The sequence below is a fragment of the Sinohyriopsis cumingii genome, chromosome 6, assembly GCF_028554795.1.
Source record: "Sinohyriopsis cumingii isolate HCF-2022 chromosome 6, ASM2855479v2, whole genome shotgun sequence".
Classification (NCBI taxonomy): domain Eukaryota; kingdom Metazoa; phylum Mollusca; class Bivalvia; order Unionida; family Unionidae; genus Sinohyriopsis; species Sinohyriopsis cumingii.
Genome location: NC_142966.1, coordinates 23,657,831 through 23,671,195, shown reverse-complemented (window position 1 = coordinate 23,671,195; position 13,365 = coordinate 23,657,831). Strand labels below are relative to the sequence as shown.

The 13,365-nt window shown below is 38.0% G+C and overlaps 1 long non-coding RNA gene across 1 annotated transcript; it reads left to right on the top strand.

Moving 5' to 3' along the window:
- Positions 1 to 7,274: 7,274 nt before the first annotated feature.
- On the top strand, positions 7,275 to 9,240 carry LOC149796489 (uncharacterized). The gene is made up of 2 exons (XR_016421435.1): positions 7,275 to 7,505; positions 8,021 to 9,240. It is a non-coding gene; the product is annotated as an uncharacterized LOC149796489 (long non-coding RNA).
- Positions 9,241 to 13,365: the final 4,125 nt, after the last annotated feature.

Sequence of the window (13,365 nt, the reverse complement as noted above, 5' to 3'; positions counted from 1 at the left end):
GATCCACGATCCGGTCGTTAATATGAGAGATTTTTGATTATGTCTATGACTCGACGTAAGGCACCCGCACACACCACTTAGAGTCTTGGCAAAAACGTACCAGCCCATCTGTGGATTATCCAAAAGCTAACAGCGCATCACCCAGATGGTCTCAGCGAGCTCGAAACAGCTTGATGTGGTGTTTACAAAGCCGCTTGAGGTCTATCTCTAGCCTGGGTATTGTGCTGAGCTGACGTCTACTGTAGCTGGCCCTATGTCCATGATGAATCGTTTGGAAGCCTCCTGGCCACCAACCTTCTCGTGTTTTTACTCCGACGTCGACGCAACATGGAAGGCCGTCCGTTTGTCGTAGGAGATCAATCCATTAACAAAGCTGTTCAGTGACAGCGGATGGCTCACAGGTTTGAAGGCACCAAACTGAACATCCACATCAACGATCCGACCTTACTCAGGCCAAAGAGGTTGCCCTGGCGGTGTACCGAGTGGATGTCGCGTATTAAAGCCTGCGTACACTGCTGGTGTGACTCGAGGAGGTTGAACCTGCGTATAGGGTCCTTGGCCTGGGCTAAAACCTCGTGGCAGATCACATCCACCATCGCGGTTTACCTCACTTGAGATACCGTGAGTGGCCCCTACGTGGACACCATCAATAGGGCCAGTGCCATCTGTGAGATTTACATCCTCGCCCCTGACGCAAGACCAGCGAGTTCCTGACCTTTGTACCGAATCTGCCCGTCTACCTGCCCTGCAGAAACCCCTGCATCAATGGCCTGTCAGGACGGTCGCTTGCTGAACCTCTGAGTTAGGACACTCACTATCGACCCTCTTACTTATATATTAGAAGTGATAGTGCAAGAACAATAGTCAGGAATGTCCCAAAGGTGCGCGATACGTGTAAGGTTGATATGTTCAGAACGACCGACGTGCATTACAGTGACGGGCTTGTTGACATCTTCCAGGTCATCGTCATCACAGCGTCCGTGGTGGCGTTGCCTAAAAAGGAAAGCAATCCTGACGGCCAAGGTCGTGGTCTCGCGCTCCGTAAGCATCATCAAAACAGTCGTTCTCAACGAAGGACTCTCGGCTCTATCTACCAAGGGTGTTAAAAGGCCGTTAAAAAAGGCGATGATACTGGCAAGTAATAAGATGCCGCCCAACATGTGGGACGTTGTCAACGAGGCGGGTGGCCATAAAGTCATAGACCAAACTTCTGAGGGGGTGCGCCAAGCCCTTGTCACTAACACAGCCAAGGCCACATGCCTCCACCGCTCTGCTTATTAGTGTTGAACCAGGGAAAGCATATGTAATGGTTACCTTTCTGGACATGCAGAAGTCCTCGACATTGTCCCAACCAAAAGAGTCGAGCGGACCTGCTGGTGCATGTTGCCTACCGCTGTTTTTTATTGTTTATGCCTGCCTCAATGCTGTAAGCCGGTTTTCGATGCATAATGATAAAAAAGCGTCTATTCGGCTTTGCAGGTCCGGCGACGCGATGACGAGCGACGTTAACATGGTTGCACAAAAAATCACGGGCTTGGCGACCCCTACTGATATATGAAAACAGTATCTCGCCCCCACGGTTACAACCTGAGAAGAATGCGTAAACCGCCAAAATGAGGGAAAGGTGTTAAAGACTGTAGTAAGTCTGGTCCTTTGCATATATGTGGAAATAAAATTGGATCATAACATGCCCGTAGTCATTCAAGATACAGCTACCAAATCATACGTTGACCATTGCACTAACAATCAGGGTAGAGTGAGGAAACTATTTAGAAACCTCTAACCATGAATGCGAATAAATGCGTGGTAATAGCAAATCTTAATGAGGGTGAAGACGGGGCAACCAAAGAATGAGTAATGTCAAGTGCCAAAGTCCGAGAACTGGCTATTTAAACGCTACCCAAAAACTGCTGATACCATGTGGTATCCCTTGAACATGAAAGAAAACAAACTCGTGCGTACAGGGGAACTGTCTGTCAAATCATACATTAACAGGGATGGTACGTCAGCTTCTCTGAGTAATATAACAGCTCCAATAAATAGGAATGCAAATAAAGTAGTGGGTGTGGTGGAACCTACTGTTCCCCAAGACACGGCCACCAAAGCATATGCCGATGCGGCATACTAACTTTGCACTCATTTTAAGTTCAATGGATGGTTTTTTGCTGACGGCTGGACAGGTCCCGCGTCATTTGTTTTTAGCAGCGGTGAGGGACCATACGTTACTCTTCGCTCGCCTCTCTTTGGAGAAGAACTGGCAATCTACCGCTTCACCGTACCGGGAGAGACTAATAGGATTACAGACTGTGGCAAGGAGCTTGAAGTTTCCCTTGCAATGTGGGAAGACCCACAAGTCCAGCCCATTACGACCATCTTGTTGGTATCAGAAAAAGTAAAGTTTATTGATAAAAGGTTTTGCATATGTCGGACCTTGTCTTCTCTGCGTCCTGCTAAGTCTATTTCATCCAGATGGTACAGGCCACTACAAGAGAGATATCATGTAAATGTCAAATTGCTAATTGAGTAGATAACTTAAATTTCTTAAACATGTCAACTAAATCTCGTATTGCGATGTATTTCCTGCTTTCAGTTGTAACCGTCAAAACGAGCCTCCATAACTATCTCCCTCTGCAAAATGTATAGGCGGATTGTCATGATTGTCGACGGTATGGCGGCTGCATCTGACACTGTAACCATATGCGTCGGGATAGTAAGTATGTGGGAGCTCACTACTCTAGCGGCTTGCTAAACTCGCAATACTTTTTGACGGCGTGTCACTTAATGCTATATCTTCTCGCTGCCATGACAATTTACCGTCCGATTTGGGTCCTGCTAGAGGTAAGCTCTACTTCATCGCAGATTTAGTCGCCCGAGCCCTCCCTCCGGGGGCGATTGGCGATGCCGAGAAAGGCGCTTTTGGCCCATGGTCGGTCAAAGGGTTGAGCGGATCTTCCCAAAATGTTGGTCGAGGGTGCAGCCTAACACGCGCCATCTATTCATCTAGCCTGCCCGACCTTCCAGAGCTCATTTCGAACACTCCTCCTGACCATGTCGACGGTTCTTCTTGGTTTGCCCGTTTCGTACGGTTCTTAAATCCCATCTATCTATAAATTCTGCCTCATGTGCGCTAAAGAAAGGCTCTCATATGGTAACTATGAAAGGAGGAAGGATATAATATCCCCGTTGTAAAGTTAATGGTCTTGGGTCCAGTGCTATCTAGCCAGATCTGTGTTTCCCAGGCAAATTAAATAAATGAAAAGGGCCACTCTAAATAAGGGTCTCGAAGTTTTTTAGTGGTTCTATGTAGTCCTCAACCTCCTCTTTAGGATAGTCACCTGATTCATCACGGTCAAAGGTAATGACTTCTTCGCAAGAGAACTCTTCCAACGTGTCTTCCGCTTACGCTACGGATTGTCAATGGCGATATCCCAAAGACAAACAGTTTCTCTGATTGGTGTGTTGGTGACAGTAATCCAGCCTACCATGATTGCCAAAGGCCTTCCAAAATACGACCCTTAGAAACATCCCAGGGGCTAACAAAAAAAAAACAAACATTACTGTTCTGTGACTTAGCAAAATTTCATGTATGCTGCTCTCAAATTCGCCTTTTACTACTACTAAAACAACAACAAGAAAACGAACAAGTTCGACATTACACGACTCAGAAAATATAAAGTTTAAAAGCTGGATCGATCAAAAAAACGTAATCCGAAGAGAGAGAGAGAGAGATAGAGAGAGATAGAGAGATAGATAGATAGATAGAAGATCGAGAGGAAGGTTGTGAGCTGTATGTATTATCCTTGGATTTTGGTTCTCCTCCTCTTAGTAGCCATAAGGATGATTATTCTTAAAACAAATTAAAGTCTCAGTATAGTGGTTACATATACTCATGAGTCAAGAAGACATTATTCCATGTCTCCCACATGCACAGAGGTATATACTAATTATAAGAACGTTCAGTAGAATGATCGATAGGTTTCCGGTCAAAACTGGAAGATGGGAAAATTATAATTTATCTGAAAGAATATGTGAATTACATGCCTCACAAGATATCAACATAAACACGAAAAGAAATATAAGTAAGAAGTATCTATCAAAAAATGTCAATTAATGAAAATGTAGTGACTAAATGAAATAAAACAATTATTAACGTACAATTAGATGGTTAAATATACATAGCTGATATTGAAATTATTCTGTTCCCATGTAAACTCGGTATCCTTGTGTGTATAGCCGTTTCGTCCCAATTTGTCACGCATGTCCAAAAATTTCATTAGAATATGTCTCTACTATTTTCTTATCTGTCCTGAATACCAATAATCTGTATTTTTTATTTAATCTCTTATATTTATTGCTAGACGGGAACTAGTAATGAAGCTCAGTTCTGTTATAAGTGCTTTATTATTTTTGTATTTTAACTGCGTAAATGATTTAAAGTTTTGTAATGGATATTATATTGTCAAGAATTCATTGTTTAATATATGGGAGAATGAGCGGGTGAGCAAGAAAGAGCGCAATGATAATCCATTGTATATGAAAGCTACTTGTTTGCTCATACTTCTATATGTATTTTCAGCCATTATATTTGTATATCGTCACTGTATTTTAATATTATCCTTAATTAGACTGTATTGCCAGTGCGATTGTTGTATTTTGTTCTATTCTTTTGTTCTTGAAGGTAGAGATGGTGTTCAATATTGGCACATAAGCACATCAATAGCGTTTTAGTGCCAGGGCAAAGGGAGTACAATTCTTTGCCCAAGGATGGACTGTAGCAGCTTACCCATGCTAGTCATTATTGGTCTCGAACCCGCAACTGTTCCACCATAACCAGTATAGAATATAAAGTCGGAAAAAGACCGACCATGTATAGGATAGCAAGTTTGGTAGGTGTGCGGTGAAACTACGAGCCTAGAGTACTTTTGTCTTCCAAATACACAAATTTTCTCCTCCACATAGTAGGAGAATCAGATATTAAATTCAGATGTGTTTTTTTCCATAACGTAAACCTAAATGCAGTGTACGTGTTCCTTCCAAGTTGGTCAGCATCTACTATGATTAGAATGCATCCTTCCTGTGAATACAATTATGTTGCACGTACTGCCATACCTAATGAGCAGTTTAATGACCAAAGATTATTATACAAACAAATCAATTAACCATTAATAATAATTTTGTAACGATCGTAAGAGGATGACAATACAGTCGTCTATATAAGTTATTTGTGTCACTCTCTACTCTGAATGCCTGAAAATAACTAACAAGTACAGACCAGATATTTTATCCTCGTGTGTGGAGGAATCTGATTACAATACTAATGAAGACAAATGTTTAGATTCGCAGAATCACGTAGCTTATTCGAGACCTTCTTTGTGCCGCAGAGAAAAATACAATTTATCTAAGCGGAAGAAAATATATTCATATGGAAGACTTCGTATAAAATCTTCATCGACTCAGAGGATCATAAGATATGATCACCACTATAATGAGATTTAAACTTTGTTGTAAGAAACGAATCCTTAAGGTTAGAAGGTAAAGCAAAATCCATAATCCAGGGATGGTCTCTCTCTCTCTCTCTCTGATTTAATGAAACCACACCTAAATCATTAGCAAGTCCTCTACACACTCGTTAGTAGTTAGAATTGAATTGAATAAGCCTACTTACATTGGAAACTCTTCGAAATAATTGCCTGTGTTTGGTGGTGATGCTGTTTATGGTAGATGATGTCGATGATGTTGATGCTGTCATTAACACTGAGGTCATCGGAGTGGGTGGCGGCGGCCTCGATTCACTTGTTATTTTGTTTAATGCGCTTGACAATAAATCGGCTGCCTCATTTAACAATATTACGGTGCTAGTTAAATCATATGGTCTCCCGGATGCGCTATATTTAAATATGCTACTGTATTTGCTCAATAAATGTTATCTCACCATACAATGCAGGGGCGCCCATTGATATTTTCATAAAGTCGATCATTTGACACTGGTGTTTCGTTAATTTGTCAATAGTATTTTCGCATAGATGTTGTATATGAGCGTATTTCTTTACATTTTCTGCTGTTACGATGTTTCATTGCACGTTAGTTTAACCAGCTTGATTTTTGTTTGTTTGATTTAAATGCCGTTGTTTTGTTCTTCATTTGTTTGTTTCATTCGTATGTTATTACTTTCTTTATACATATGTATGTTTTGTTTGTTCCTCATTTGTTTTATTTTTCAGTATTGATCTTGTAATATTAAATATTATTTTTTCGTTTGGCATTTGATTGTTTCATTCATGTTTTGTTTGCTTCTTTTGACATGTGTCAGGTTCTTTTGTGCCTAGTTTGTTTTATTTGGGCATTGATCTGGTTGCCTGAGCTTTAATGTTATTATTTTACAAGCATGCTTGTTTTATTTTAGCTTCTGTTGGTTTATCTGAAAGTTCCTTTTAATTTCATATTTTGGAAGTGCTGGTTTTCATATTTATCCAGTTTTTAGCTATTTAATCGAGGTGTTATATATATATATATATATATATATATATATATATATATATATATATATATATATATATATATATATATATATATATATATATATATATATATATATATTACTTCATATGCACGTCATTTCCTTGATTACCTGTCTATATATCGATAGGACTTGATAAAAGACGTTTAAATTAACAATGTCATGCCACTGAAGTTCGTATTGATCGGTGAAAGAACTCTTTCCTTGCCATTTACTGGAAGAAAATTGAACTAAAATTAGGTTACTGCTGTGTCCATGCATACGCTAACTGACAAAATCGGGGATGGGGTGGTGGTGGGGGTGCAAACATGTAATGGCCAGATATTAAGTTTCAAGGATGTAGGCCAAAACATGCTTAAAGGTGAAATCCGGGGCGGGGGGGGGGAGTGATCCCGTTGCACATATGACCGTACTTCCGCGTGTGTGTCTGCGTGTGTGTGTGTGTGTGTGTGTGTGTGTGTGCGCGCGCGCGCGTGTGTGTGTGTGTGTTATGATCAGATAATTCAGGACATTAAACTGTACTTGCGAGACAAGTGGACCCTAGTAGAGTATAGATTATGCCAAAGATAGATAAATTGATTGTCAAACAGACAAACAGACATGTAGGCCAATGAACAAGCAGATATACAAACAAACATATTAATATGTCTGCTCCTTATAGGTGAGAGGCTTAGAAGAAGTGATATACGGTAATGATTGAGAATAAATCATTACTCGGGTTTCCATTATGAACGATTAATAAGTGGAATGGAATTGATTACGGAAAGAAAATGAGAGTTTGCCAATTTATTTGTTTTTCTCCATGGAGCGATTATTTATCGAGATATTTGTTAAACGTCAATGGGTGCTCCCCTTGAAATGACGACAAAACATTTTATACAATGATAACAAATGGAGAACTTCGAGCCTTTTCAGTGAATATACAAGTGAGCGGATAGTAAAATTTCAACTCGCATTTTAGCAGTCTGGACATTGGAGTCAATCACAGGTAGGTAGGGAGATAATGCTTTATATGTATGTATGTATGTATGTATGTATGTATGTATGTGTGTGCGTGCGTGCGTGCGTGCGTTGATGGATGGATGAATGGATGGACGGATGGACGGACGGATGGATGGATGGATGGATGGGGATGGAAGGATAGATGAATAGATGGCTGAATGAATGGCTGTTCGTATGCATATTTGCGTGTGAGTAACTGGTATAAAAATTACTTGTTTTTGTTCAGTATAGTCACTGAAAAATTATACACATACCTTGAAAAATATCAGATATGCGAATTATTATTTTAATTGGATCATAGTTCCCAACCACCTCTTTGAACCCCTCCCCCCCCCCGCTGAGGTGTATGTGGGCAGGTGATTGCATGTTTTGCGTGATTTGTGATCCGGCTCAAGAGTGCCTGCAAAATTTAAAGGGTACATATATTGCTAAAGTCATATAATACGTAATTAATCACTTGATAATATTCTTCTGTTTTATAATTTCGTCTTTTATTTGCAGGGTAGTATGAACATTGATTTTTATGTCCATGAAAGAACGTAGGGTGAGTAAGGACAACGACATCATAAACTAAAGTCATAGCAACTGAAAATGCGATCCAAACACCAAAGTATTAAAAAAAAGGATTCCACGCATGCATCCGTCATGAACATTCGTATACAAAGAGCTCTCGAAGAAAAGATTCAAGAAATAAATCAATTATGGGAGGCAGCACTCAAAAGTATGACACAAGAGCGCCTTCATCTTAAACAAGAAATAATAAAATTCAAAACTTCCCAAAATACGTTGACTTACATGAATAACGATTTACATGGAAATAAACTCAAAAAGCATGGTGACGATCTGATGAAATTATTGCAGCATCAAAAACACGACAAAGATAAATTTGATTTCGAGAGACTTTTCGAGGATAAAATGTTATCGGGCATTGCTCCCATCAACAGAAGCAAAGAGTTTCAAGAGTTTCCCACAGGTCAAACCGGATCTAAACTTATGAGAAGCGAATCTGAAAGCAAAATAAACATTCAACCGAAAAGAAATAAAATACGTTATTCTTTTATCAACCCAATCATGGAGTCTGTGAACGAAGAAAAAGAGAAGAAAGACGAAAGAGACGAGAAAGAAAATTTTTCAGCAAGTGGACAAACGTTGATGGTCCTGGCGCGTTCAAACACATTGCCTGTCATACCGTTGGTAAAACAACCTCAAATTACATTACAGAGACGGAAAGTAAGATCTCGAAAAATTCCTTTGAAACTGTCACTTCCGCCTGTGGTAGAATCGAGACATCGGCATTTAAGCGCTTAAACACTTCTTTTCTTAGTGGTGAAACAAGTTTTCATTTGGTGCGTAAAGTTAGAATTTAAATGAGTGAGACTGGGCATCTGGTTTGATACATAACTGAGAGAAGATGCGATACAGTAAAGTCTCTTGGACAAAAAAAGGGTGCCTTTGCAACGGTAACAAAACTACTCTCTTTCAAGAAAATGTGTTTGTTCAACAACGTAAGATAACTTTACAGCTGATATATTCATATATTTTGTACAGCTTATGCATTCTTGTATTCTGTGATATTTTCAAAAGACAATTGTACCAGAATGGATAACCGACATGAAAGTTGCAAGTGAAACGTTGCGTTTTTTCTTTCCAAAATGTGGTACATAACAGACGTGTTATGCTTTAATAGTGTTGTAAAAATTAAACGAAGTTCTTGAAGTGTATTTTTGTAGCTGTTCTATCACAGGATTTTACAATCATTTTATTCCTCACCTAAGCTCAGAACATGTATTTATTTTATTTATTTTGTATCTTTATTCGCCTCAGCAAGAGAAAAAGTATATCGTCATCCAGGGCCGCAGACAGGATTTGTGGGAACTTGGAAAAATTCTTCACTAGGCCCCACTGAAATACAAATTGTGACAGTCGTGGGTCCCCGAAATTTTGTCCTAGTTGTCCTACTTTTGTCGGCGGCCCTGTTGTCATCCTATATCAGCTTTGTAAGTGCGACCCCATTATCTGCATTGGATGTATAGAAAGCTTCCTTTTTGGGAACTGGCAGAATGGTTGAATTGGTTACCTTTCAGATCATCGCTGCATCAGGACGGCTTCGTATTATCACTTTCAGTATTGTATCTTCCTTTGTCAGGTCTTTAGAAACACCGAAACTACATCAATATAATATTGTTTCTAAATAGATGAACTAACAGAAGACTCGTTTTGCTAAAACTTTACTTTTCACTATTAACCAGTCATTGCCCTACAGGCCCTTATATGCTCTAGTTTATGTTCTGGACTGATTCACAGTTTTGCATGTATTTAGTACAGATAGTCTAAGAGTGATGCCAAGTATTCGATTGTGAGACGCTTGAATTATCTACATTTTGGCCTGTGCTGGATGTCTGAGAAAGGTGGTCCGTAAATAGAAGTAAACAAATATCAAACAAAATCACTTACTGATAAAACGTAAATTTGTTGACAAAGAAAATAATCTTGATAAACGAAGAGCGTTGTTGAAAGTTGTACGTATGACAGTATTGGATCTGTTGGATACTGATAACGATGTTAAACACATGGAAAATAATGATCCCTACACGCATAATCGCGTCGGCTTCTACTCTGAAACCGCTTTCTGGCGAAACCAAATGACATGAAACAAGATACATCCGTTTGTTTTCTTATTTGCAACTAACTTTACATCTAACCCCATAAATATTAGAGAAATTAGGTTGATTAAAGATATGACAGACGATCAAGTCAAAAAGCGCGAGAAACAATGAGTGAATAGATTCAATGATTTAAACTACTTAAAACTTATAAGAATCAATACTCACCTTATCACCTTGCAATTACCCACAGCCCCATCTTCAAGACTGTATTTCGTGGAAACGATGAGGTGAAACAGACTGGATAACAAGGCTCCTTACTAGTCACGTTCAACGAAACACGTCAAGCTCGATTTATGTGGGAGTCAGGTTGAGAAACCTTGTTATTTATCTTTCTGGAGAGGGAAGTTAGGGAACCAGTCTTTTATCTGATTGATTGGTAGTGTGATAATTTGTATCCGGATAACTATTTATTAATTAAATAAATAAATTAAGTAATGTTAATTAGATCAATTAATTAATGTTAGATTCGAAATTAGCTAATAGTTAAGAAAATGTTCACGTAATTTAATAAGTATGGTTTATTTATAGGCATGTATGTATGCCTTTGTCTTTCCATAATGCCTTTCTCAAACATACTTTACTCTGGAATTTTTTACTCTGTGTAAAAGAGTAATTTTCAACTAAAAGAGGATATAGTCTGCCCACACAGTAACATGACTGAGTTCTTTTTATAAATAAAAGATTCGACGAATGAAAATTCATGGTCAAACGCCTGTACAAGAAAAAAATATCTTTCAAAGAAAACTCAGTACAATATCACGGTCTTCTTAGGACACGTACATTCAAATATTTGTAAGACTGTTCTTTTTAACTTTCCTTGGTGTGAAATGTAAAATGTCTCACCAAACTCTATTTTGTCCGAACAATTTCATGTTTTACACAAACACTAATAATAATAATAATAATAATAATAATAATAATAATAATAATAATAATAAAATAATAATAATTTAATAAAATAATTGAGCATTAATGTTCAGAGATTTGTCAAACATATCAAAACATGTTTCGACGTCAAAGCATATAACTTTTTTAAATTGTAAAAAAATGTATAAAGTGAACTTTGCCAAAAAAGACAATCTTCAAATGATGGCTTATACAGTCTAAATAAATGAAGCATGCACACATGTGACGGTACATTTAGGTTGAAGTGTCTGTTGTATACACCTAATCAAATGCAATTCAGTATTTCATAAACAATCTACAAGAATAGTAAGAGTGACAGGAATATATTCAACATAGCTAGCGTAGATAAAATTGTATTGAGACAGGTAAGAATTCAACAGTAATACATTGAACAAACGTACCAGAAATATTAAATAATGATTTCTTTACACTGAACATGCATTTTGAATAAAGCGCAAACATTGTTTACATTTATGTATTTCATCGACTATGAATATTCTATATCCATTATAAATGCTAACAAAGAATAAAAAGAATGGAGAAACAAGTCAAGACTAAATTTCTACCCCCGGCCGCGATGAAAGCAGGATAAGCACGGAACGATTAGTTTGGTGATCATTGCAATCTAGATATGGCGCATATCATTAACACACGGGAATTAAAGTAGAATTGGAGCAATCAACCATTTACAAAATCAATCTGTGTCATATTTCAGGTGTAAACTATTTGAGAACATGATATCACCCACTCCCCGACCACAATGTTATTCACACAGCATAATCGACAATGAACGTTATAACCGTTACAGTCCTTTTATTCAAAGGTTCACTGGTTCGAACTTTCAGTGGTCCGAAAGAAGGGTTAATCATTTTGAGGGTTCATAATCCGAAAATTGAATGGTCCAGAGGTTACTAAGTCTGAAGAAGGACTGGTTGGTTCAAAGTTAACTGATCCAAATGAAGGATTAGTTGGTCAAAGAACACTTGTTTTAGAAAAACAAATATAGAATGGTTTGATTCAGCGCTAACTGACTTACGAACATAAAGATCCGAAATAATCAATGGATAATATTAAAATGGTACACTCACTCATGGTTTATGAAGTACCTTCACAACTATCACCACTCTCCACTCCACCGCCTCCTTCTATACCCCCGCTATAGATTAACTGCATGATAAATCATATTGCTGACCCAATCCCACTCCCACTCCCATTTCAGTCATGTACCTCTGTTACATCCGAAGATAATTTTGTAGCAAGAGTTCAGTCCATAGGTAATTTTGTTTCAACTACCGTGGTGTTTAAGTATTCCATATTTGGTTGCTGTATTTGAGTAGTTAGGTTTAAAAAAAAGATCTTAACAACTACCCCCACCCCCTTTCAAGTGCTCTAATTTGGGATATACAGTCTTAGTCTTAGTTGCAGAGTGACAGCCATAAAGTGCGATATCAACCCCTCCGTTGAATGTTTCCTACTGGAATAGTGACACGAGGGCAAACAGATGATATTTTTGCCCATGTGACTTAGAAATTTCGTGAGTTTGCTACAGTTCATTTTTTTGTTCAGGTATGCATGTCGATATAATGAAAATCATATAGGTCATATATGCGCATTCAATCATCTTAAATGAAATATAAACTATTGTTTTAAAATTTAGTACTAATTTTACTTAACCAAAGTCTATACAATCATAATTATTGATGCACCGTAATTGTCATCAAGAAACTTCTAGAAGAAAATGATCTATCGTTATGGACATTTATAGTGGTGGTCAGGTATCAGACACGTCCAATCTAATTGTCACAGTACAGAGTAGTACGAATTTGTTTATTAACATGCATGGTTTTCATTGTGATATCGCAGCGCACAACATTCAATCCGGACTGTACTAGATCACACCTTCAGGTTGGTATCGTCCAAAATTGTCCACGTTGATTTTTCCTGTATCCATATTTAGGGGAGACTAAATGATGACTTTCCAAAATAATATAGATGCATGGGGATCCAAATAACGTGAATACTTGCCATTTGAAGGTATGTAAAATCGAATTCTAAGAGAATGAGAGTCACAAAACGGAAAGTATTTCTTCTTCTTTCTCAATAAACTATTTCCATTAAAATAAAATATAATATAAACATGGGCAATGATTTAAGCCTGGACAGTATTCAACTCCTTTCATAAATTCATAATTAAATCATTACCTATTGGACATCTCTCTCTCTCTCTCTCTCTCTCTCCATATATATAGTTAGTTCGTTATGCAATTCATCGAA